Raw genomic sequence first — 26,837 nt, 5'->3', positions numbered from 1 at the left:
GCCGTCGGGTTCGGCTATCGAGTCGCACCATATGTATATGCAAAAGGCCCCGCTCCTCGGTTTCTGCTGATAGTGATCCGCCGATGCGATGTGGGCCGTCAATCTGCGTGCATGATCGACGGTCCACGCTGAATCGGCAATCGCTATCGCTCATTCCACACAACCTGCACCGATACCTCCGCCGATGCGACCCACCGATAGCGATCATCGGCGATCGCTGATCGCGGTGTCTAGCTTCGATTGCCACTACCTGCGATCGCTGATTTGCGATTTGCCACTTAGATCTGGGCTGTTGATCAGCCAAATCTAACGGCAGTTGTGCGTTCTTGAGTTTTAAGCCTGCGATAAGGGTTTTTTCATGATTTTGAAGTAATTTAGCCTCCCGATAGTGTATTTCTGCCCTTCCAAGGGCTCTCCTCCCTCGCTTGTTTCGATCGATGGATGATCTTAAGCACTTTTGAAGACTTAGGGAGTGATCTGGAGCATATTTGGATCCATTTGCATGATTTTAAGCAAACTTTGGAGACTTTGGGAGTGTTTTGGATCCATTTTTGGGCCAAACACCAACAAAGCTAACAGGTCCAAGCACATCGACATCCGGTATCATCATCTCTAAGACTATGTAGCGAGGAGGATCATGTTGCTACAATATATTTCGATAGAGGAGCAAGATGCTGACATTTTGACAAAGGCATTGTCAAAGTGTAAATTCGAGTTCCATAGAGATAGGATCAGGGTGGCAGATAATCCATTTCTTGTTGAGAGGGAGTGTTGAAATGTGGCAACAAGAATAGTCCAATTTTAATTTGTCCTTGAATTAAAATCGAATTTAGTCTCACCAGCGACTTGGAAATAATTAATTAATTCATTATGGATTAATTAGTTGGAGAAATTCAAGTTAGAAGTCTTTTTGAAGTCATGCAAGAGTTATCCCTTAAATTAAGGAGATAAGATTGAGTTATATTTGATTTGTAATTAGTTAACTCAGTTTACTGAGTTAAGTCCAGTTAAATTAGTTCCAAACTGTTTGAGGAACTAATTGTGAGTTATCAGTCAATTGATTCATGCATGCACTCAACTAGTGTACTCCAGATAACTGAAGATTCCCTCTTCAGTAACTCGTGCATGTATATTATGAGAAAGACCCAATTGAACTAAATCTCAAGGACAGTGTACTATCAGTTGCATGTGTTTTCTTATAAAGAAAACTCATGCATGTAGAAGGAAAGATTCCTTGAGGATTGCGCAGTTCTGACAGGGTGTGAGATTAGTTTTCCACTTGGTTGGAGAAGATCATCCCAAAGGAACAACGCAAGGAAATAGGAGCTTGGAGGGCAGAGAGGAAGGCTTGTGAGAAGCCAGGATAGTCTATGAGCATCTGTGAGGATTGTACTAAGAGCAGGCTAGCTGTGAGAGCTAAGGCTTTATATAATTCCTATGTATTTCCACTTTGTATGATAATATAGATAGTGGGGTTTTTAGCTGAGGCTTTCCCCAAAGTATTTTCTTGTGTATTTTGCATTGATTCTTGTTCTTCTGGTTATATTGTTCAGTTCGATCTTTAAGCTTCCGCAAATTGATAGTAGAAGTAGGTTATAGTATTCTGCTTTGATTTATATTGCATTATCGGGTTAACCTACATACAGATTTTCTACAAAAGGGAGAAGACTAGTCAGATTGAAGGACATGTTAATTTTTTCAACTATGGTCAAATTCCACCTTCGACAGCTCAAATGACCGAGATAATGACTGCATTAGATTCCTCTTTTTGAGAGGACCAAAATCGACCTAAAGATTTCCCAATTTGGTCAAGTGGAAGTTGAGTTTTGAATTATTTAATTCATACATTGTTAATCTTAGGTATGTTCTATGCTTAGAGCAATTTATTTCAATTTTTCATAGTTAACTATTAAAGTAAAGTGCAGATAGAAAATAAACATAAGTCGCAGAAGACAAGCCAAGACAAGAGGACACAAGATGTGGCGCTAACCAGGGACAAACCCTAATGTGGGGAAACCCTTGATCAATTCTTCTTATATGTTCTTCAATAGTTCAGCGAAGAGAGAGAGAGATAGTACATTTACAAAAGAAGTCAACACTTTGACTTATCTAGATAAGAGCATAGATCATCTCTAAGAAGATGATACATGAGATCAGTTGAAGACATGTTGCTTCAACTGATTCTCCAAGGTGACTCCTTCACCTATCATTGTGTTGCATCTCGTCATCATGTTGCACCTCACCGTGCTGCACCCATCATCACAATGTTGCATCTCACCATGCTTCACCAATCATGATTGTACCATGTACTTGCTGCACCAAGCATCATTGTTGTCCCACGTACTATTGTTGCACCTAGATGCACCATGTACTTGTTGCACCTTGTTGTTGTTGCTATCCCATTGTGCCACTGTTGCACAATGTCATTGTTGTCCCATCATAGTTTTGTCCCAACATGTTGTTGTCCCATCAATGTCATTGCTGTCCCATCATAGTTCTGTCCCAACATGTTGTTGTCCCATCAATGTCATTGTTGTCCCATCATAGTTCTGTCACAACATACTTCTGTCCCATCATTGTTCTGAATCTGATCATGTTGCCACACAGCTGTCCCAAGTGGTATGTTGAACCATGTTGACACACAACATGTCTCATGTGATTGCAACACCATGCTTGCCTTAGCATTCCTTTGTTGTCCCATTTACTATACAGTTGTCCCTTGCCACTACTGCCTAGATATATAGGTGTAGTTGTTGTCCCTAACAGTCATGTTATACCTTGTTGTTGTCCCCTTAGCCTTGCCATACCTGCTGCTGTCCCATGTGTCTTAGCAGCACCATGTAGCCCAACTATCCCATTTATTAGCATTTCTCTCCTGGGCATGTTAGAGTCCTCAAACTCTCATGATGTCACTATTTTGAGGGTCACCTACAGCCCACCTTTTCACTGTATAAGGCCTACATCTAGGGCACCGTAGGTTAGTGTTAGGGCTGCCTTTAGACAACGTTTAGGGTTGCCCTTTAGGTAGCATTTAGGGTTGCCTCTTGACAACATTTAGGGCCTCTCTTAGACTGCGTCTAGGGCTACCTTTTGACAATGTTTAGTGCTGCTCTTAGACTTCATTTAAGGCTGCTCTTAGACAGCGTTTAGGGCTGCCTCTTGGACAACATTTAGGGATCCTCTTTGTGATAAGATTCCTCCAAGACTGTGGCTAGGGCATGCTTCCTTGACAACGTTTTTGACTGCAGCTAGGGCATGCTTCCTTGATTGCGTCTAGGGCTAGGGCATCTCCTCTAGGGCAGCTCCCTTAGTCTTCTTTCCTCCAATGTCTAGGGCTTCCACTCCTAGATCTCTCTTCCAATAAAACCCAAGACAAGTGGAGAGAAATCAAGATAGAAGTGTGTGTGTGAAATGACTAAAACGTTGAGCACATGTGGGTTTATTTGTTTGTTGACCGACCTTGACGAATTGTTTTATAACACAAATAAATTCATAACTCCATGAATACTTATCGGAATCGGATGATCTTTAGATCAATCCTACACCTCTCGATGAGAGGGATCCAAGAAAAATATCAGTTACCATAAATAATATGACCCACATGGAGTTTGGTCCTAGTTTCCAATTTTAACACTCCCTCTCAACTAGGGAGAACTCCATCCGCTGATCCATCTATCCAGCTATACTATCTTTGCCATCAGTGCCCTACACTGCTCTGCTCTGCTGAGCTATGAAGAAGAATAATTGACCGAGAATGTCTCATACCATTCTCTACTGACCCAAAGTCAGTTCCATATGAAGAGAGTGTGTCATACCACTCTTAATGATCATAGATCGGTTCCAAGAGAGTGTCATATCACTCTTACTGACCCGAAGTCAGTTTCATTGATCCTAGATCAATATCAAAAGAGAGTGTCTCAAACCACTCATACTGATCCCAGATCAGTTTCATTGATCCCAGATAATGGAGGTCATCCTAGCATAGGGAGTACGGTAGATACAACGATGCATCCATCGATAGTACTACTATGGTCCTTAACCCCATTTCCCTGCTCATTGGCTAGATGAGAGGTACTTCCCATGAGTCCCAAACTGCATGGGTAGGATGCCTCGACAGGAGAACCACTCATCATGTCCCTAAGTCGCCATGGTGTATCACAGGGAAGGTTGAGCCATTCACCCTGTACACAACACACCATTAGGGGAGAGTGAGTTGTCCTATGGTCGCGTGTTGCTCCAGTAAGTACCCCAAGCCCCCCAGAGCTCCCAGAGTTCAGTGCATGCAACATGCAGGACCCTCATAAGAGGGTCTCTCAACGACTCCAAGTCATTCGGGAAAGTCACAAATTTGACCTTTACTTGGGGCTTTGACAGAATGTCTGTGACCTGTACATCAGTCTCTACGCGATGGAGCCTCCTCGCTCATCAACGTACCATATCCCTGATAAGGTAGTATTTGATCTGTATCTGCTGGAGAAATCATAGAATACGGGATTCCTCAACAATCGAATCCCCCTCTAGTTGACACAGAAGATCACGGTGGTATCCATCATGTGTACAAACAGCTCACTGAAGAGCTTCGACAACTAGACAACTTCATACGAGATCATACTCGTAGCTATGTATTCGGTCTCGGTGGTGCTTATAGAAACCAAATTCTGCTTCCTGCTCATCCATGATATCGAAGCAGAATCCAAAGAGAACCAACACTCAGAAGTGTTCTTGCGATCTTCCACACTGCCTGCCTAGTTAGCATTCAAATAATCATGCAACTTCACATTTCCAGCAGTGTATCTCAATTCATGAGAGATTGTGCCCTGAAGATATCTCAGAAGATTCTTGGCACCAATCCAGTGAGGCTCAACCATATATGAGCTCATCATGCTAACTACAAAACATATGTCCAGACGGAATTTCACCAAGAACATCAACGCAAATGAGTTTATGAAACTCGGAGGTATTTCCCAAATCTGGTCCGGCATCACTACCATATAACTTCTGAAAGTTAAGATCCTCGAGGTAGTCACAGGTTTCCAGTTTATGTTCCACATCCGGAATCCAACTCCCTCTTACTTCTGCAAATGAGAGGGTATGCACCTGTCAAAAATAGGTCATCCTTAGAAGGTGCCGGTATGAGATGTCTATCATCCACAACCTTCGAGCAATGGTTTGGATCAGTTTCACTCCTAGTGAATCTCAGCTTCATCAGACAGCTATCAATCCTCTCATACGATGCCCGAGGTGTTTTGCTTCAAGCCATAGAGGTCTTTCTTCCACCTGTATACATGAGATTCCCGATCATGAATCTCAAACTCCTCGGGTTGTTCCAAACCTATGGACCTGCTACATGACGGGAATGGTCCCCTTGTAAGATTTTCCTTCGGTACATTTCAGAAATGTACCTTCATGCTCTTTTTTAATTCAGGCATCCCTGTCCCCATTTGACTCACAATGGGTAGGGCCCCATAAGTAGACCTCTGGTGTTAAAGATGAGATATGTCAATTGAAATGATCCCCAATGGACCATCCTACAACTTGATAAAAATTTCCAACCCTGAACCCAAAAAAAACATCTTTGAAAATTCTATTTTCAAACACATAACTTTCCATCGATGAATGCCACCCTGAAACCTTTGACTTCCATTGCCGAAATGGACACCAGGTTCTTCTTGTGATCAAGTACATAAAAGAGATTCTATAAATGAATCGAGTTACCCTCATTCAATTGAGGGGTAACATTTCCTACACCCTTTCCGAGATAGGTGGCATCGGCTCCAAGTATAATCCCATGATTGTTTCCATCTCTTACCAAATTCAAGAGAGCACCCTTCTATCTGATGAAGTGCCTTGAAGCACTATAATCAATAAGCCAGATTCCCATAGAATCTGAAGGAGAGGGCCAATACAAGATAACACTTCTTTATCTTATTAGAAACAACATTTGATTCTTCATACCTGGGGTTCCTTGCTTTCTCTGAGGAGTTGGCCATTTCCTTGATGACCTGCATTACCTGTCATTCCTCTGATCATTGAAGATGTCCCTGGAATGATTGTTATCATCATCAAGTGATGTGTTCCTACCATTCAGACACTCCTTCGCATAATGGCCGAACTTATTGCAAACAAGGCATATGTCTTTCTTTCCACCCTTAGATCCAGACTTCCCATTGAAGTGATCTTTAGGTCATCAGAAACTTCCGCTGCGCCATTCTGATAATATTCTCTACTTCGACTTCACCCTTGGTGAATTTGAAGAGGGATGAGGAATCCATTGATCCTTTTGTCCTTTCCAAACTGTCTTCGGTGATTGCTCTTTCACTCTTGCTTGGGCTTTGTCTTCACCTCACCTCTGATACCATGTTAATTTTAGGTACGTTCTATGCTTAGAGCAATTTATTTCAATTTTTCAAAGTTAGCTATTAAAGTAAATTGCAGATAGAACATAAACATAAATCACAGAAGACAAGCCAAGCTAAGAGGACACAAGATGTGGTGCTAGCCAGGGACAAACCCAAATGTGGGGAAATCCTTGATCAATTCTTCTTATATGTTCTTCAATAGTTCAACAGAGAGAGAGAGAGATAATACATTTACAACAGAAGTCAACACTTTGACTTATCTAGATAAGAGCATAGATCATCTCTAAGAAGATGAAACATGAGATCAGTTGAAGACATGCTGCTTCAACTGATTCTCCAAGGTGACTCCTTCACCTATCATTGTGCTGCATCTCATCATCATGCTGCACCTCACCGTGCTGCACCATGCTGCACCCATCATCACAATGTTGCATCTCATCATGCTTCACCAATCATGACTGTACCATGTACTTGTTGCACCAAGCATCATTGTCATCCCAAGTACTATTGTTGCACCTAGCTACACCATGTACATGTTGCACCATGTTGTTGTTGCTATTCCATTGTGCCACTGCTGCACAATGTCATTGTTGTCCCATCATAGTTCTGTCCCAACATGTTGTTGTCCCATCAATGTCATTGTTGTCCCATCAATGTCATTGCTGTCCCATCATAGTTCTGTCCCAACATGTTGTTGTCCCATCATTGTTCTGAAGTTGATCATGTTGCCACAGAGCTATCCCAAGTGGTATGTTGAACCATGTTGACACACATCATGTCTCATGTGATTGCAGCACCATGCTTGCCATTCTTGCCTTAGCATTCATTTGCTGTCCCATTTACTATACAATTGTCCCTTGCCACTATTGCCTAGATATATAGGTGTAGTTGTTGTCCCTAACAATCATGCCATACCTTGCTGTTGTCCCCTTAGCCTTTCCATACCTGCTGCTATCCCATGTGTCTTAGCAGCACCATGTAGCCCAGTTGTCCCATTTATTAACATTTCTCTCCTGGGCATGTTAGAGTCCTCAAACTCTCATTATGTCCCTGTTTTGAGGGTCACCTATAGCCCACTTTTCAGTCGTATAAGGCCTACATCTAGGGCACCGTAGGTTAGTGTTAGGGCTGCCTTTAGACAACGTTTAGGGCTGCCCTTTAGACAACATTTAGGGCTGCTCTTAGACTGTGTTTAGGGCTACCTCTTGACAGCATTTAGGGCCTCTCTTAGACTGCGTCTAGGGCTGCCTTTTGACAATGTTTAGGGTTTCTCTTAGACTGCATTTAGGGCTGCTCTTAGACAACATTTAGGGCTGCTCTTAGACAATGTTTAGGGCTGCCTCTTGGACAACGTTTAGGGCTGCTCTTTGCTGTGATAAGATTCCTCCAAGACTACAGCTAGGGCATGCTTCCTAGACAACGTTTTTGACTTCTTCTATGATAGTGTCTAGGGCTAGGGCATCTCCTCTAGGACAGCTCCCTTAGTCTTCTTTCCTCCAACGTCTAGGGCTTCCACTCCTAGATTTCTCTTCCACTAAAACCCAATACAAGTGGAGAGAAATCAAGATAGAAGTGTGTGTGTGAAATGACTCTCAAGTCATCTCCTTTTATACTAAAACGTTGAGCACATGTGGGGTTTTTTTGGTTGCTGGCTGACCTTGACGAATTGTCTTATAACACACATAAATTCATAACTCCATGAATAATTATCGGAATCGGATGATCTTTAGATCAATCCTACACCTCTCGATGAGAGGGATCCAATAAAAATATCAGCTGCCATAAATAAGATGACCCACATGGATTTTGGCCCTAGTTGCCAATTTTAACATACATGTATTATGGAATGGGTCAGTCCTAACCACATGTGTAACTTCTTAGGTCGGCCTCAACCACAAGTGGACCCTCAAGAAAGCCTATAAATAGAAGAGATCTCAAGCTCATTTGGACACATTTATCAAGCCATGTTCTCTTCTATTTTTGTTTTGGTTTGCACAAGTCTGTTGGAGGAAAGTTCGCACAAGGGTCCGAAATCTCAGGGTCGAAGCTTGCACTGATCTAGGGTTTTCTAGATCTCAGACGCTGGCACAGAATGGGGCATTTTAGTCCCTAAATGCTAGCACATAGTGGTCTTGAGAGCGTCCAAGGAGCCTTGGATGCTTGCACAATGTGTTATGGGAGCGTCCAAGGCTTTAAAGATAGATTGGGTTGTATTAGTCCCGGACGCTCGTACAGAGTGGTCCTGAGAGCATCTGGGCTGCCATAGATGCTCACACATCAGCCTTATGAGAGCTTCCAGGGCTTGAGGCATAGCTAGGTATGTTTGACCCTGGACGCCCTCATCTAGTTCACCTGGGAGCATTCGGATCTGTGCCGGACGCAATCATCCAGTTATGTGGAGAGCATCCAAAACTGCTATAGATGCTCGCATAGCTCCTCCTCCCTACTTCTAGGACTCAAAGATGAGATTTCAGTATTCCGAAGATTTTGCTTAGTATTCAACAGTGTTCAGTAGTAACACCCTCCTCCCACATCTACCCAAGTAACCAACCAACCGGGGTAAACATGTGACGAGAAGTTACTATGATATGATTCAACCTCCTAAGTCATGTTAAGGAAGTGGAACCGACGGAAAAACACCATATAGATTGTCAACATCAGCAATAGGACCCCTAGGAACCATCCCAACCTTTCTGCCAACCAGCCCCTGGGTCCCATTGAGATTTTGGACCACTTGACCTCTGGATCCTCTCATGTTATGGGCATGCCAATGTCCAGGGACCTCTGGACGCTCTCACAGGCCTACAAGCCAGTGTCTAGGGACTATTTTGCACAGTCCTATGCTAGCGTCCCCAGGATTTCAACCACTTTTTCAGACTCAGATCCTAGGTCACTGCCCAGAATTGAATGGCATCTTCAAAACAGTAAAATAACAGAGAAATGACAGTACAATTGCAATTACTTGAATAAGACCTTAACTAGACCCCTACTAGCCATGATAGGAATTTCGTCAAACATATCACGAATATGTAATATACATGTGTAAACAACAGATCTAAGCATATGGGTTTCATACTTATCTAAGATTCACTATGAAGCATTGTTTCCTTATCACATTAGTTGTAGTTTCATCCATTAGGCCATAGATACATTGTTCATTCATATACAAGTAAAAAAATGATGGGAGCCATACATAGCACTCTCATAATTGTTGACAAGGTTAATCCTCTCTGCGGACAGAGACGATCCCTCTAGCCCAATGAGTGGGTCTATCAACTAAAGTGACAATCAACTAGACATCTTCCTAGATCATAATTGAAAATTAGAACAAGAGAAGGCCTACCTTGTTCTAATGCTAATCCGATTTCCTTTGTTGAGATCCTCAAACCTCTTGTGTCACAGACTTGTTCCTACTTCTTTCAGCGCTTATGTACCTGCACAAATGACCAAGAGACAACAAAACATACCAAAACCAATAGCAAATCCAATAATAATCTACTTAGTTGATCAAGGAATGCTAAGCGAATACATACATGAACATATATATTTTGGGAAGATGAACCAACAATTGTATTATTATTTAAAGAATAAAGGGGAAGCTTAAAACCATAGCCTTGATGTTGAAAGGCTCTCCTTGAGTGGTAATCCAAGTCCAAGCCAAGAAACTCTCCAACACTCCTTCTCCAAGTCTAATGAATAGCCTCTAAGCACAAGCTCAACATAGGGGTGCAAATGGACATAGATCAACCATTTGGGAATGGTAGAGGGGGGAATTTATAGGCCGAGAGAGGAAGTTAGGCCTCCTCCAAAGATAGGATTAGGCCCACATCTCAATGAGGTAGCTCATAGGGATAAGACCAAGAGGTCAAATTAGGAGGATTCGACCGCATCTATGCGAAACCACATCTAGGTCGTCACTATGGAAGCTTCTCGTCCTCTTTGGGAAAAATTCCTTTTTGAGACCATCACGAGTATGAGAGAGAAAAGAGTGATGCCATCGCTGGCTTAACAAGGTGCAATAGGTGATCATCTCAGTTTTGAGCTTCATAAGGACGATGATTCTCATTTTAGGGTTTTAAGAGCCATTTCTTCAGGGAAAGCTCCAAGGATTTTCCAAGCAAAGTTAAAGGAGGAATTCAAGTTGTATACATTGATGAGTATATTGTATAATGATCATGTTTCGGGCACTTCATGGTGTGTCATAGGGAAGTGCAGGAGGCGTGACAAAATAATGTATAACAGATGCCCCCTAAAGCATGAAAGCAGAACGAGGAGTGATGACTGAGATGCTTTACAAGCTTTTGGCAAGGACGAGGACAGGTATTGTCAGGAGGCCTGCAAATCAAGGACGCATATACATATACATATCTAAGATCAAGACATGAATCCACGGCATGGACACAACGATCTAGATGATGAAGACTAGATAAAAGATTCATGGTATGGGCGTAGCCATCCAGATAACTATAGAATTTCCTACAAATTCTCTACAAATCTACCTCTGAGATCTATGTAGAAAATCTGACTGTAGATTAACTCGATAATGCAATATACCAAAGAAAAATACTATAATCTACTTCTACTATCAAACTTGCGGAAGCTTAAAGATAGAGCAAGAATCGAGCTGAACACATATAACCAGAAGAAGAAGAATCAATGCACATGAAACACAGAAAATACTCAGGGGAAAGCCTCAGCTAAAAACCCCACTATCTATATTATCATACAAGGTGGAAATACATCAGAATTATACAAAGCCTTAGCTCTCACAGCTAGCCATCTCTTAGTACAATCCTCCTGGATGCTCACAGGCAATCAAAGCTTCTCACAAGCCTTCTCCTCTGCCCTCCAAGCTCCTATTTCCTTGCGCAGTTTCTCCTGGGTGATCCTCCTGTTACCAAGTGGAAGACTGATCACTCACACTGATCCTACACCCTATCAGAACTGCGCAATCCTCAAGGAACCTTATCTTGACTGCATGGATGAGTTTCCTTTATAGGAAAACACATGCAACTAATAGTAACCTGTCCTTGAAATTTAGCTCAACTGGGTCTTTCTCAGAATAGACATGCATGAGTTTCTGATGAGAGAATCTTCAATTATCTGGAGTACACTTGTTGAGTGCATGCATGCATCAACTAACCGATAACTCACAATTAGTTCCTCAAACAAATTGAAACTAATTTAACTAGACTTAACTCAGTAAACTGAGCTAACTAATTACAACTCAAATATAACCCAATATTATCTCCTTCATTAAGGGATAATCTCCTTAATTTAAGGGATAACTGTTGCATGACTTCAGAAAGACTTCTAACTTGAATTTCTCCAACTAATTAATCCACAATGAATTAATTAATTATTTCCAAGCAGCTGGTGAGACTAAATTCGAATTTTAATTCAAGGAAAAATTAAAATTGGAATATTCTGGATTCTATTTTTATCATTTCTTGTTGCTATTTTCAATACTCCCTCTCAACAAGAAAGGAATTCAACTCGATCTTGATCCTGAACCTTTGGAATGTTCTGCATGCAACACTTCTCTCTAGTGTTGTTGCTCCAACAATCTCCAGAAACAAAAAAAACATCCAACCTGTATTAGAATGATGCCTCTGTCATCAAAGTCTCTGACTACTATTTCGTCTGTCGACTGGAAACTCTGCGCTTCTGCTAACTTAGCCTTTCTGCACTATTGTCAATCCTTCTCTGTGCTCTTCAGTATCTAATTGCTCTAGCCTCTGTCACTTTGATCTCTGACTACATCAATCCCATTGATTCCTCCCGCTACTATGTACTTTGGGCTCCCGTAGCAAGGTACGATCCATGAGATAAAACCTCTCAATGGACCCTGCCCAATTTCAGCGTTCTTGAGACTATCACTTCACATTGCCCCACCTCACACTTGGAGGTATGGCTGCATGTGATCCCTCTGGTGACTCTAATTGTGGCTCCTCCACAATTGTCTGGGACTTCTTCTGGGATTGTATGTTGAGAGGTAATTTACTCTCCCTCTCAACCACCAAGTCTCTAACATTTTCCTTGCTCCTCAAGGCTTTGCATGCATCTTGAACCTCAAGAGCATACAGGTTCTTAACTCGTGAACCAATCTGTTTCACCTGTCTCGTGGAGATGTGTCTAAGGAAAACCTTTTCCTTACTAAAGACAACATCGTAGCCTTTGTTCTCCAACATCACGACCGATACCAAGTTCTTCTTCAGTCCAGGCACATACTTCACATCTGTCAAGGTGATAGAAGCTCCATGCTCCCTCTGAAAAGCAACAGTGCCCACTCTTGAAACACTAAACCTTTCGTCATCACCAATCTCTATGCACATATTGAGGTCTTTCTCCTCCAAGGTACTGAATAAAATTTTATCGCCAGTCATGTGGAATGAGGTTCCATTGTCAAGATACTGTTGGGTCCCTATAATACTAGTGATTACCCCATTACTATTGTAGTTGCATCCCTTATTAATACTGTTGTTCCCCTATTATCCCCATATTGTTATTATTGTGCCCCATAGAATCCCTCTATTATTATTTTTGTGGCTTTATATTATTATTGTTAGGTCGGCTGGGTTATATTGTGACTCCTTAGACTCCTATATATAGAAATGAGGTTTTGTCATTTGACTCATCGAAGAATTGTTCATTTATGTAATGTAAAGGAGGTTTCCCCCTCGAAGAGGCTGAATTCTAAGGCGTTGATCTATCTTTTCTATCTTTTCTTGAGCTGGGTTCATAACATTTGGTATCAGAGCCTTGGATTCTAGGGTTTCACTGCTCCAAATAGGTCATCGTGGAATTTTCGCTATAACTTTTTTTCTGCAACATTTCAGAAGCTAAAAAAAAAAAACCATTTGAGAAGACATCGCACTGAAACTTGGGTCCAAATTTCAGAGCTTTTTGCACTATATTTTTGGAGATATGATCTGAGGAAGTTGGTCTTTTTGCAGACTCCTGAATTACATTCCAAACAAGTGACCTGGGGAAAATTGTCATAACTTTCTCTTTGAGCATCAGATTGAAATTTCGTAAGAAGTTACAGAAATAGGACGGACTGTAGTTTCTTGTAGATATTTTTCAGAGCCAAAGGTCGAAACAGTGACTCGTGGCATGCCGTACAAGTTCGCTCTACTGAACTAGTCTATAATCAAGTCACTGTGGGAGATTTCACATAACTCTTCCTTGGAGAATCCAATTTGGGTCAGACTAGTGGCATTGGAAAGAGGACATAGAGGGCTACTGCAGGTTGCAATTTTAGAATTGGATGATCAGAAAGTACAGAGATACATCAGAGGCAATATCAAGCTCCTACAAAGTGAAAAAAGGTGTGTAGATTTTTTAAATTTTTGCTTAAGCTTGGTTTGAAAATTTATTTTGAAGGAATTCAAAGGGGATAGTAGAGCACTATTATCAATAACTGATGCCTCGAGGAAAGAAAATGCAAACACCTAGTAAGCAACCTGAAAGCTCTAGCATGACTCATGAAGAAGAGGAAGAAATGCTACATGATATATCAAAATTACAAGAACAAGTGCAACAAATGTCACTCTCACAAAAGCTAATAGAAGCTAAGATAAATGACATGGAAGCTAAGATTGCATGGAAGCTAAGATGGACAACTTGAAGATAGATTTGAACACAAATTTGAAGACAGGCATGGCAGATTTGAAGACAGATTTGACAAATTTTCTACAAGAAATACTTACTGATGGTGAAAAGGTAGTAAAGAAAACTCATGATGTGAACAAAAGAAATGTTAATCATGATTTATTAGACTCTAATGTGGGATCGAAGACCCACCATATTCCAAAAATCGATATGAGGAAGTTTGATGGCAAGGATCCCGCAACATGGATATTACAAATGGAGTAATTTTTCGATCTCAATAATGTGCAAAACACACAAAAGGTACGTATTACAACTTTATATTTGAAACCAAATCAGTTTGTATGGTACGAATGGCTTTGCTCTCGTAAACAAATTATCACTTGGGAAATTTTTACGGAAGAATTGATAGCACATTATGAGGATACAAAAAGCAACACTTTTTTTAGCCAATTGATAAGTCTCAAACAAAAGGGTTCAATAATGGAGCACATTGAGGAGTTCCAAAAATTGAACATAAGGGTAAAAAATATTCCAGAGGAGCATAGGATTGATGTGTTCATAGGGACTTTAAAGGATAATATCCAACATGATGTTCGCCTTTGGGAACCTGATTCATTAGAGAAGGCATTCAGGTTAGCAAGAAAAATGGAAAGAAAGATTATGGCAACTAGGAAGCATACCACTCACAACTATAAAGATGGAAGTGTGGTTGCCCCTAGTCTTCCACAACCTATAAGGTTGACACCACAACAATTGGAAGAAAAAAGAGCAAAAGGGCTTTGTTACAGTTGTGATAGCAAATACACTAAAGGTCATAAGTGTGCTGAGAAGAAATTATTCTACATAGATTGCGAAGAGGAAGAAGAAAAGGAGCAAGAAAGGTCAAAAGAAGAGGATATACTCCAGGAACAAAGCCTAGATAAAGAAGAAATGAATCCGACCATATCTTGTAATGCATTGGCAGGAATTACCACTCCTCAAACCATCAAGATAGAAGGACAAATCAAGAAGAAAAAAGTAATAGTGTTGATTGATTCAGGAAGTACCCACAATTTTATTCATTGTAAGGTAGCAAAAGAATTGAATTGCTTCTTATATCCAACACCAGAGTGTCAAGTGATGGTTGCAAATGGAGGAACAATAAATTGCTCTGGAAAGTGCCATAATACCAAGTTATCGATGGGAGAATATGTATTGACTAGCCCAATGCTTTCCATTCCAATGGGAGGTGCTGATGTTGTACTAGGAGTCCAATGGCTACAATCCTTGGGTACAATAGCTTTTAATTTTCAAGAAATTTTCATGAAATTTTCCATGGAAGGAAAGGAAGTTGAATTAAGGGGTATTGCAGGGAAACCGAGAAAGATAATTAGCTCTAATGGTATGACAAAGCTTCTAAAAAAGGAACAAAGGGGTGTAATTGCACAATTATGTTCGTTAGATGTTTCCACATTGCAATCATCTATTTCTCCAGATCTCCAAAAAGTCTTGGACAATCATTCCAAGGTATTTGAGACTCCCAAAGGTCTCCCACCTATTCGTGATCATGATCATGCTATTCATTTGATTCCAGGAAGTGTTCCTCCAAACATCAGGCCGTACAGATATCCCTATGCCCAAAAGAGTGAAATTGAACGTATGGTTGCAGAAATGCTAGAGGCTGGTATAATTCAACCGAGTCAAAGTTCTTTCTCTGCTCCAGTAGTATTAGTGCACAAGAAGGATGGATCATGGCGCATGTGTCCGGATTATAGGGAGCTCAACAAGCTCACTATTAAAGATAAGTTTCCCATTCCCGTCATTGATGAATTACTGGATGAATTGCAAGGATCAATTTACTTCACCAAGTTGGATATTCGTTCAAGATATCATCAAATCAGAATGAAGACTGAAGACATTCTGAAAACAACATTTAGAACTCATGAAGGTCATTATGAATTTTTGGTCATGCCTTTTGGCTTTACCAATGCACCTTCAACATTTCAAGGTTTGATGAATTCCATTTTCAAACCATTCCTTAGAAAATTTGTGTTAGTATTTTTTGATGATATACTAATCTACAGCAAGTCTTGGAAGGATCATGTTGAACATGTTGACAGGGTGCTACAACTATTGGAGGAGAAACAATTATATGCAAAAAGATCCAAATGTTTCTTTGGAGTACAAGAGGTGGAATATCTGGGTCATATTGTATCTCATGAAGGAGTTAAGGTAGACCCTAGCAAAATTAAAGCCATTAAGGAATGGAAAGTCCCCACATCCATAAAGCATCTGTGAGGATTTCTCGGGTTGACAGGGTATTATCGCAAGTTTTTTAAGAATTATGGGAGAATAGCAGCACCTCTAACAACATTATTGAAGAAAGATGCATTTTCATGGACTCCAGAAGCAACAAAGGCCTTCGAACATCTTAAAGTGGCAATGTGCCAAGCACTGGTTTTAGCTACACCGGACTTCACAAAAACCTTTATTGTGGAATGTGATGCTTCAGGAAATGGAATTGGTGTTGTTTTAATGCAAGATGAAAGACCCATTGCTTTTGAAAGTCGTCCAATCAAGGGAAAGTTTTTACACAAAGCTATTTATGAGAAGGAAATGTTGGCAATACTCCATGCACTTAAGAAATGGCGACCCTACCTAATGGGAAGACACTTCAAGGTAAAAACGGATCATGATAGCCTTAAATACTTTTTAGAACAAAGATTATCCTCTGAAGAGCAACAAAAGTGGGTCACAAAGATGTTGGGTTATGACTTTGAAATCATCTACAAAAAAGGGAAGCAAAATGTGGTGGCAGATGCACTCCCAAGAAAGGATGAGGATGTGGAAGCATTGTTGTGTGCCATTTCTATTATCCAACCAGATTGGATAAACGAAGAAGGGAGGAATGGAAGAATGACGAAGAAGTGTGGGCACTTATTCGAAAGTTACAACAAGATTCCAGTATGTCTGATACATTTAGCTGGAAAAATGATTCTTTATGGTACAAAGATCGCTTATACCTCTGTAAGAATTCCCAACTAAAACAAAAGATTCTTATGGAATTGCACACTTCTCCCTTAGGAGGGCACTCAGGATTTTTAAAAACTTACCACAGGGTTAAGAAGGAATTTTTTTGGGATGGCCTTAAATCAGATATTCAAAAATTTGTGGCAGAATGTTTGGTTTGCCAACAAAATAAAGTTGAAACAATTAAGACATCGAGTCTATTACAACCTTTATCCATTCCAAGCCAACGTTGGGAGGAGGTTTCAATGGATTTTATCACAGGTTTACCCAAGTCTGAGGGAAAGAGTGTCATCATGGTGGTAGTTGACAGACTTACCAAGTATGCACACTTTTGTGCATTATCACATCCATTTAAATCCAGTACAGTTTCTATCGCATTTATGGAAACAATTCAAAAGCTACATGGAAATCCAAAGATTATTGTAAGTGATAGAGATCCCATTTTCACTGGAAATTTTTGGACAGAATTATTTTCTTGTCTTGGTACTCAGTTAGCTCATAGCTCATCTTATCATCCTCAATCTGATGGGAAAAATGAGATAGTAAACAAATGTTTGGAAGGATATCTTCGTTGCTTTGTATCTAATAAACAGACACAATGGGTCAAATGGTTGCCTCTGGCTGAATGGTGGTATAACACTTCCTTCCATACAACAACAAAAATGACCCCATTTATGGCACTTTATGGATATCAGCCACCATCCATCACATCATATTTAAGAGAAAATTCTAAGGTTCAAGCAGTGGAACATCACATCGAACATCAACAACAAGTCCTCCAACTCTTAAAGGATAACCTTGTGTTGGCACATAATAGAATGAAACAACAGGCAGATCAACATCGCAGTGAAGGAAGTTTTGATGTAGGTGATTGGGTATTCCTATGGCTACAACCATATAAGAAAATGTCCCTCAAGCAAGCTAAGAAGGATAATAAATTATCACCAAAGTATTATGGTCCGTACAAGGTGTTGCAAAAGATTGGTAATATGGCATACAAATTGGAGCTTCCTGCAGCTTCTCGATTGCACCCAGTTTTCCATGTTTCATGTTTAAAGAAGGTTATAGGCGACAAGCTCCCAGTTCAAACAATATTGCCAGAACTTGATGAGGAAGGAAAAATTATATTGGAACCGGAAGCAGTCACAGAAACAAGAACTCGACAGCTACGAAATCGATAAATTTCGGAGTATCTTATCAAGTGGAAGAACTTATCAGCTGAAGATTCCACATGGGAGAATGAGAATTTTATATAGAAGCATCCAGAACTACTCAAGCGTTGAGGACAACACTTTTTTGAAGGAGAGGGGCATGTTGGGTCCTTATAATACTAGTGATTACCCCATTACTATTGTAGTTACATCCCTTATTAATATTGTTGTGCCCCTATTATCCCCATATTGTTATTATTGTGCCCCATAGAATCCCTCTATTATTATTTTTGTGGCTTTATATTATTATTGTTAGGTCGGCTGAGTTATATTGTGACTCCTTAGACTCCTATATATAGAAAGGAGGTTTTGTCATTTGAATCATCGAAGAATTGTTCATTTATGTAATGTAAAGGAAGTTGCCCCCTCGAAGAGGCTGAATTCTAAGGCGTTGATCTATCTTTTCTATCTTTTCTTGAGCTGGGTTCATAACAGATACCAACCACAACCCATCATCGATGACACCATGCATGCGATGAGGGTAAAGTCCATTTCGAACTGAGAGGCTAATGCCTCACCTTCTAATCCATTTGAGGATCCCTTCTTGGACTTCTTTGATGGGCAATTAGTCGCATAATGACCCATCTCGTGACAATTAAAGCATCTCACTTTAGACTTCTCAAACTTCTTCCCTCCATGAGAAGAATTCAATTCGGAATGGGACGCCTTTCCCTTCCCTTTCCTTGCCTTACTTGCTAAGGCTAGATTTTCTTCATCATCATCCTTGGATGAAGAACAATTTTGTGTGCTCCTTCTGATCTCCTCCGGCATGAGATCCAACCACAGTTGTTCCCAATCCGACAGTTTCTCCCTTCCATTCACAGAGTCCTGGTAGTTATTCCAGCTCTTTGGAAGGCCAAGGAGAGCGAGGCTCACCATATCATCATCGGCAGTAGTTATTCCCACACTTCCAAGTTCATCTCTGCAAGTGGTGAGCTTGTTCATATTTGTGGAAATAAAATCGCCATTCTCCATCTTGATTCTTCGAAGCTTATCCTTAAGCGCCAATTTCCTCTAGTCGCTATTGTTCTGGTAAAGGTCCTTCAATGTCTTCAACATTGAATATGGAGTATCCTTCCCATGGCGACTTGAGACAATATGGTCTCGAACTCCCTCAAAGATGATCCATCTCACCCTCGCCACACACTTCTTCCACTCAGCCAACTCTTATGCATTATTTGAACCTGGCTTTGGGATTTGTTGATCAATGAAATCCTTCAAGCCGTTGTCTTCTAATATAACCTCCATGTGATCTTTCCATGCTATGTAATTCAAGCTGCCTTCCAAGTCATACTCGAGTCTCAAGCCATAGAACGCCATTGGCCAACCTTGAAGTATGATAAGAACTCGATTTGCACCAGCAACCCTGAACTTCAAACTTCTAATTCTCTTCTTCGTATACTGTTCACTGCTCCAATAAACTTGGCTTTGATACCATGTAGAATTTCCTACAAATTCTCTACAAATCTACCTCTGAGATCTATGTAGAAAATATGACTGTAGATTAACTCGATAATGCAATATACCAAAGAAAAATACTATAATCTGCTTCTACTATCAAACTTGTGGAAGCTTAAAGATAGAGCAAGAATCAAGCTGAACACATATAACTAGAAGAAGAAGAATCAATGCACATGAAACACAGAAAATACTCAGGGGAAAGCCTTAGGTAAAAACCCCACTATCTGTATTATCATACAAGGTGGAAATACATCAGAATTATACAAAGCCTTAGCTCTCACATCTAGCCAGCTCTCAGTACAATCCTCTTGGATGCTCACAGGCAATCAAAGCTTCTCACAAGCCTTCTCCTCTGCCCTCCAAGCTCTTATTTCCTTGCACAGTTTCTCTTGGGTGATCCTCCTGTTACCAAGTGGAAGACTAATCACTCACACTGATCCTACACCCTGTTAGAACTGCGCAATCCTCAAGGAACCTTACCTTGACTGCATGGATGAGTTTCCTTTATAGGAAAACACATGCAACTGATAGTAACCTGTCCTTGAAATTTAACTCAACTGGGTCTTTCTCAGAATAGATATGCATGAGTTTCTGATGAGAGAATCTTCAGTTATCTGGAGTACACTTGTTGAGTGCATGCATGCATCAATTGACTGATAACTCACAATTAGTTCCTCAAACAGTTTGGAACTAATTTAACTAGACTTAACTCAGTAAACTGAGCTAACTAATTACAACTCAAATATAACTCAATCTTATCTCCTTAATTAAGGGATAATCTCCTTAATTTAAGGGATAACTGTTGCATGACTTCAGAAAGACTTCTAACTTGAATTTCTCCAACTAATTAATCCATAATGAGTTAATTAATTATTTCCAAGCAGCTAGTGAGACTAAATTCGAATTTTAATTCACAATTTTAATTCAAGGACAAATTAAATTTGGAATATTCTGGATTCTATTTTTATCATTTCTTTTTGCTATTTTCAACAATAACAAGGATCATCATAAACATAAAGTATCATGGTGTGGTCACAACCACCCGTATAATAGAAACATGTGTACAATCATGAATAACACATAAATCCATGTAGCCTGAGCCATAACAAACAAGACTCAGGGTCTTGCGCTCCATCCCCACCCGATCAATGTACGAATCCTAGCATGCGAATAAACGTGTTGAAGTCGAACATGCTAGAAAACCACCTGATTATGGCCAATGATGTGGACCGTTAACAAGTGCGAGAGTAACCACTAATAATGAAAATGGCTCTCAAGGTACAACAGTACAATCTGTGAATGTGATAATGAGGTTGAGGTCGAACACTTGTGGAATCACCCGATCAAAAGCCAATAATGAAGACCTGTCGTTGGATGCAAAGAACTGGCCATTAGGGCATGCCAACTCTAAGGTACTGAAGGGAGTTCCTAAGTCATCTTCCTGGGTAATGAGCTGATGTCGACAGGCAGTGACCTGTTGAAGGAGGGCAATGATGAATCCGCCATCATTGACATGAAACAAGGAATAAAGTGGAATTATATTTAGGACTGTAGCAATGACTCAAACAATGTATAGGTAAATAACTGCAAATTGGACTTCTCTTAAACATATTGGCGACATGACTCCAAAGTGTGGAAGCATCAGACTCAACATAGGACTAAAGGTCATGATGACAGTGTGGAATAGTCAAATGAGTTGAAAAATGGATCACCCAAAGCCAGGAAGACAAGTGACTGAGAGAGAATATCCCAAACCTGACACGAGAGCAGAAGAGTGTCATGTTCAAGAGTGACATGTTGCCTATACAAAGGATGTCTCATCTTCATTTTTCCTTGCTATTTCTAGTGAGTACCCCAATTATTTTTATCACAAGCTTGAAGGGGATAACATATGCTTGTTATGTAAGTTCATTCTTCGAATGAATCCATCCTAGTAATTTTTACGAGCCCTAGGAAGGAGAAGCTCGGTCTCGTCATGGTGATGAGTCTTTCGTCGCAAATTTTTAACAAGTTTGATGTAAGAATAACTCAACATCTTTTTCATGTTTAGAGAGTTTGAAAAAGAAACGAAAAAGAAAACTCCATCATGTCCCTTTTCGTAATTTGTCCCTCGAATCCGAAAAGGTAGAAAAAAATATCTGAGGGAACCTCTTGACCATGTCGACCAAGGTGTACCTTTTTTGTAAATAGTCAATCTCAGCCCGAAAAAGGGGTAAATGTATACTGAGGTGACGTTGATTCATTTACTTTAACGAGTTTGAAACGACAAGTACTCGACAATCTTTTCAATTTTCGAGAGTCAGAAAAGAGTTGAAAGATGACTCCAGGGGGGTTCCTTTTTCATTTATTTAATGAGTCTGAAAAAGAGATAAAATAAAACTCCCAGAATCGGTCAATAATGATCACTGTTCACATTGAAGGCACCTGTAACTGCACAAGAAACACACCCATCACTGATATTGAGAAAATATTAAAATATTACAAAAATATTCGACAAAATGACTTTCAAAACTTATAAATAGGTAAAAGTAATTTCATTTTTACCATTTTACCAAACTAAGCTCTGAAAGTGCTTTTGTGCCCTAATTTCCTTGATTTTCCAGTGGCTACTGCAGGAGATCCAGGGTACCATTTCATGATCCATTTGTGACAAGTAAGAGCCTCATCCCTACTCTTGCATTTCATTATTTTTTATGCAATTTTAACGGTAAATTTTAGGCTAGAAAGGAGGATTTTAAAATTTTAGGTCGTCGGCGACCATCAAGGGTATGGTCATCGGACCCACGATGGTCGCACTCGAGCCCAAAGTCTCACGCGATGCCATCGCACTATTTTGAAAAACAGGCGCAATGGCGCTGAGAGCGATTTTTGAAGTTAAAAACTCTCTTTTAAGCAAAATTTGATGATTTTTATCCATGTAAAAAGCATTAATAAGTGTTTAAATGATGTTTGCAGGAGAAATATGGTATTGGAGTGGAAAGAAAGAGGCCATGAGGCTGAGGATTTCCAAGCATCTCAGGATCCGACATGCATAAATGCTCTGAGAGATTGTGGATTACTGAAAATATTTAGGACCACGGGGTTGAGGGCTCAGATGGAGCTACTACCTTATCTGATTAGCCTTTGGGATGTAGATCGAGAGATCTTCATCATTAAAGGGCAAGAACTGGAACTGGAGGAGATGGATATTTATTTCATCATGGGATTATCCCACCGAGTGATCAGGGTGGTCTCGTGCTATCATGAGCACCATGCAGTTTGATAGTTTATCTAGCTTTTACACATTTTGTAGGCTTTGAAAGCCAAGTGTCTCAAAACACTCTATTTTTTGACATTTTGATGTAAACACTCCGAAAAACGCGATATATATATATATATATATATATATATATATATATATATATATATATATATGCATGTTTTATTTATACTTATGTATTCATAACATGATTCAGGTCTTACAAATGATGCAAATGTCTATCAAGAACAAAATTTACTAATGCATCAGTTAATCTATTTAAATTACGTGGAATATGTTGATATGTAATGTAATCAAAATTCCTTTCCAGCAATCTAACACGTAGATACATACACAATATTTGTGGATTTCTCACCGAATAATGATTGTTTAATTGTAACACAACGAGTTGCGAATCCAACTTGACAATTAAATCCCTAATGCCAAGAGCAACTGCTTAAGACAAGAGTTCAATAACTGCACTACATTCGGCAATATTATTAGTTGTTCGACCAAGGCAGATACCTTGTAAGTTAATCAGTTCTCCATTAGGGTCATAAAGTACCCATGCTATGGAAGAGAGGTTATGTGTGCTACGACAAGCACCATCAACAAAACTAATGTAATGAATTGATGACATTTGCAAACTGAGTGGAACATAGGGTAGCCAGAAAAACATATGTCTGCAAAGAAAACAAACACACCAAAAATAAAAAAAAACACACTAATGAATTAACCCACTAATGTACAAAAGTTATTACACGAATGTCATGCATAATACTTTTTGAGATACATCCCATTACGGGGCTGTGACAATGCATTTCCATCATAATCACATAGCTTATAGGCACCTTTCTATAATACATGCTTGACAATGTAGGGCCCATGCCACATGGGTTCAAACTTACCTGACCCCAATTTATCGTTGGCTTGATCGTAAAGAAGGACCAAGTCGCCTTCAGCAAAAGTGCGAGGAGAAATGGTTTGGTCAAAATGAACTTTGAAGCGTTTCTTTTGAGCTTCGATGACCATCACAGCAATGTGACGAGTCTCGTCAAGTATCTCAAGATACAGTAGTAATTCCTCTTCAAGTGAGGTATTTGGAAGAAGTTCGATAGCTAGCTTAAGTGAAGGGATTTCACTTTCAATTGGAAGAGTTGCCTCTAAACCGTATACTAGTTGGAACAGAGTGAATCCAGTGGCCACCTTAGTAGAGGTTATGTAAGCCCAAAGAGAGGAGAATAAAATTAAATTCCAATCCTTTCTGTTCTTCCCAATGGTATGCTGAAGCATAGTAATCAAAACCTTATTGACTACTTCAACTTGGCCATTGCCCTGTGGATAATAAGGAGTTGAGCTATCATGTCGAAGGCCCAACTGAGTAGTTAGCTCTGCCATCATGTGTTGACTAAAATGTGATCCCTGGTCAGTCACGATGGATTGAGGGATGCCAAAATGTGCTATAACATGGTTAAAAAGGAAATGCACGACAGTAATACCATCAACATTGTATGTAGGCATCACCTCAGCCCATTTAGTAAAATAGTCGACGATGATGATGATATAACCATGCCCCCCGGCCGAGCGAGGGTTACATGTCATGAAATCAATGCCCCATTTGGAAAATGGGACAACGGTAATTACTGGGTGTAGGGGTGCAGGTGGGGCACGCTGTTTGCGATTGAAAATCTGGCATTCATGGCATTTTTGGACAACTAGAATGCAATCTTTGAAGATAGAAGGCTAGAAATAACTGACGCGAAGGATCTTCTGAGCAGTGGCATATCCAAACATATGACCACCACAGGCACCAGAGTGGCAATCATTTAGGACCCGCTCAGCCTCTTCAAGGGTGAGACATCTGCGAAGGACAGAGTCCACATTGACCTGATACAATGTATCACCGAGGATCCGATAGGGTTGGGACTGATGCCGGAAGTGACGTCGGTTCGACCAGGACAACTCAGATTAGAAATTCCAGGTTTGGAGATAAACAATAATGTCTCCATACTATGGGTCAAGAGTGTTGATCAAAAACAGAGTTTCATCAGGTATCTGCTTAGTAAAATCAGTTGGGGTGTTTGTAGACAGAAGAGCACAGATTAACTCGGCAAAGAAAAGCAATTTCTTTGATTTGGAAGTAGTAAATTCCAAATCAAACTCTTGCAGGATCATGATCCATTTGGAGTATTTTCCCCCAAGTAACTAGCGAGTCAATATATATGTCATGGGGTTGCAATCAGAAATTACAGTGGTTTTCCGTAAAAGGATATAGTGTCGAAACCTCTGGACAACATGAACCGCCGCCAAAGAAATATTCTCGACATGAGCATAGAGAGACTCAGTATCAAGAAGATTCTGACTCAGATAATAAACCACATGCTCGTTGCCATCATCGCTGTCCTTAACTAACACCATAGCAATAGTGGTATCAGTTGCAGCCAAATACAGGAAATAATCACGGCAGTAGTCGGGGAGATGCAATAAAGGAGCACTAATAAGGACTTTCTTTAAAGCACCGAAGGATTCTTGGGCAACTTCATCCCAAATAAAAGGGATCCCCTTCTTAAGTAAGCGAGTATAACCTTTGGCAAGTTCAGTGTAATTCGGGACAAAACGAAGGTGAAAATTAGTTTTTCCCTGCAAGCTCTGCAATTGCAGCAGTGATGAAGGAGGGGGTAAATTGACTATGGCCTCAACTTTCAAGGGATAAATCCTGATACCTTCACGAGACACCACAAAAACCTAAGAGTCGACCAGACTCGACGAAAAACACACACTTGTGTGGATTGAGACGAATATTATAATGCTGACATCGTAAAAATATGGCTCTTAAGTGATTTGGATGGTCATGACGTTTACCCGAATGAGCGGGCAAGTCATCGAGGTATGGCTGTACAATGTGTCGAATGTCATGGAATGCATAGGACATTGCTCACTGAAAGGTAGCGCCAGCATTCTTCAGACCAAAAGGAAGCTTTTTGTAAGCGAAAGTACCCCAGGGATAGATAAAGGTTGTTTTATGCTTATCAGCGGGTGAAATGTTAATCTGGTTAGAGCCAGGAAAATCGTCCATGAACGAGAAAATCACACTCCCAGCGCATTCGTCGATGATCTGGTTGATAAAGGGAGTAGGATAATTGTCCTTAGGAAATGCGCAATTGATATCGTGGTAATCAACACAAACACGTATCGTGCCCTACTTTTTGGCAACAAGGATGATATTGGATACCCAATCTGTCAATGGAATAGGATAAATGAAACCTGCTTTCAAAAGCTTTTCTACTTCTGCTTTGATCGCAGCAGCCTTTTGAGGGTGCACAGGGTGAAGTCGTTGCCAAACAGGCTTAGCACCAAGATAAGTCGGAATCTCATGCACCACTATGGCTGGATCGATACTAGGCATTTCCTCGTATGACCAAGCAAAAACGTCTTGGAATTCTTTAAAAAGATGAGTATAAATATTGATCTCATCTGGAGAACAAGAAACCCCAATATGGATGTTCTCGACAATTCCCGGTTTAATGGAAATGTCAAGAGGCATCGTAGCAGTGATGTTTCCCATATTACCCTCCGACAAGACTTCATGTACCCGAATAGGTGTCTGAAGTGGAGGTGTAGGAGAATGAGAAACAAATGCTTCAAGACAGGAAGGCATCTCATCGAGGCTAGGGAGAAAGGAAGAATGATGATGTAGATCGTTCCATGGAACTTCATCCAGAGACATGACCTCCATGATACTCTCATTAGTGGGGAATGTCTTGTTCAAGGGATCCAGAGAATCCCAAGAACCAAGCTAAGGGGATGGCACGTAAATGTCTAGGTTCATACTGAAAACAATATGTCTTTCTGAAGTCGCCATCGAAGCTAAAACAATTTCTTGATAATTTATCTCCAATGGACTTAAAGGCATAACATCACCAAAAGAGTCAATTTGATTGTCGG

At 40.3% G+C, this 26,837-nt stretch overlaps 1 pseudogene across 1 annotated transcript in view; it reads right to left on the bottom strand.

Moving 5' to 3' along the window:
• LOC149187092 (TMV resistance protein N-like) overlaps positions 1-26,550 on the bottom strand; it is a 49,774-nt pseudogene extending 23,224 nt beyond the window's left edge. The window contains exons 1-3 of the transcript XR_016255572.1: positions 26,463-26,550; positions 26,125-26,366; positions 23,801-24,176 (exon numbers count right to left, since the gene is read on the bottom strand). The product of XR_016255572.1 is annotated as a TMV resistance protein N-like (transcript). The remainder of the gene's footprint in view (positions 1-23,800; positions 24,177-26,124; positions 26,367-26,462) is intronic.
• Between the last annotated feature and the right edge of the window lie 287 nt (positions 26,551-26,837).

The sequence above is a fragment of the Pinus tabuliformis genome, chromosome 3_1 (genome assembly GCF_031772625.1).
Source record: "Pinus tabuliformis cultivar Carrire ecotype Pingquan chromosome 3_1, CPIR1, whole genome shotgun sequence".
In the NCBI taxonomy this organism is placed as follows: Eukaryota; Viridiplantae; Streptophyta; class Pinopsida; order Pinales; family Pinaceae; genus Pinus; species Pinus tabuliformis.
Note: the sequence above shows the minus strand (reverse complement) of the source record. Positions and strands in the feature narration are given on the sequence as shown.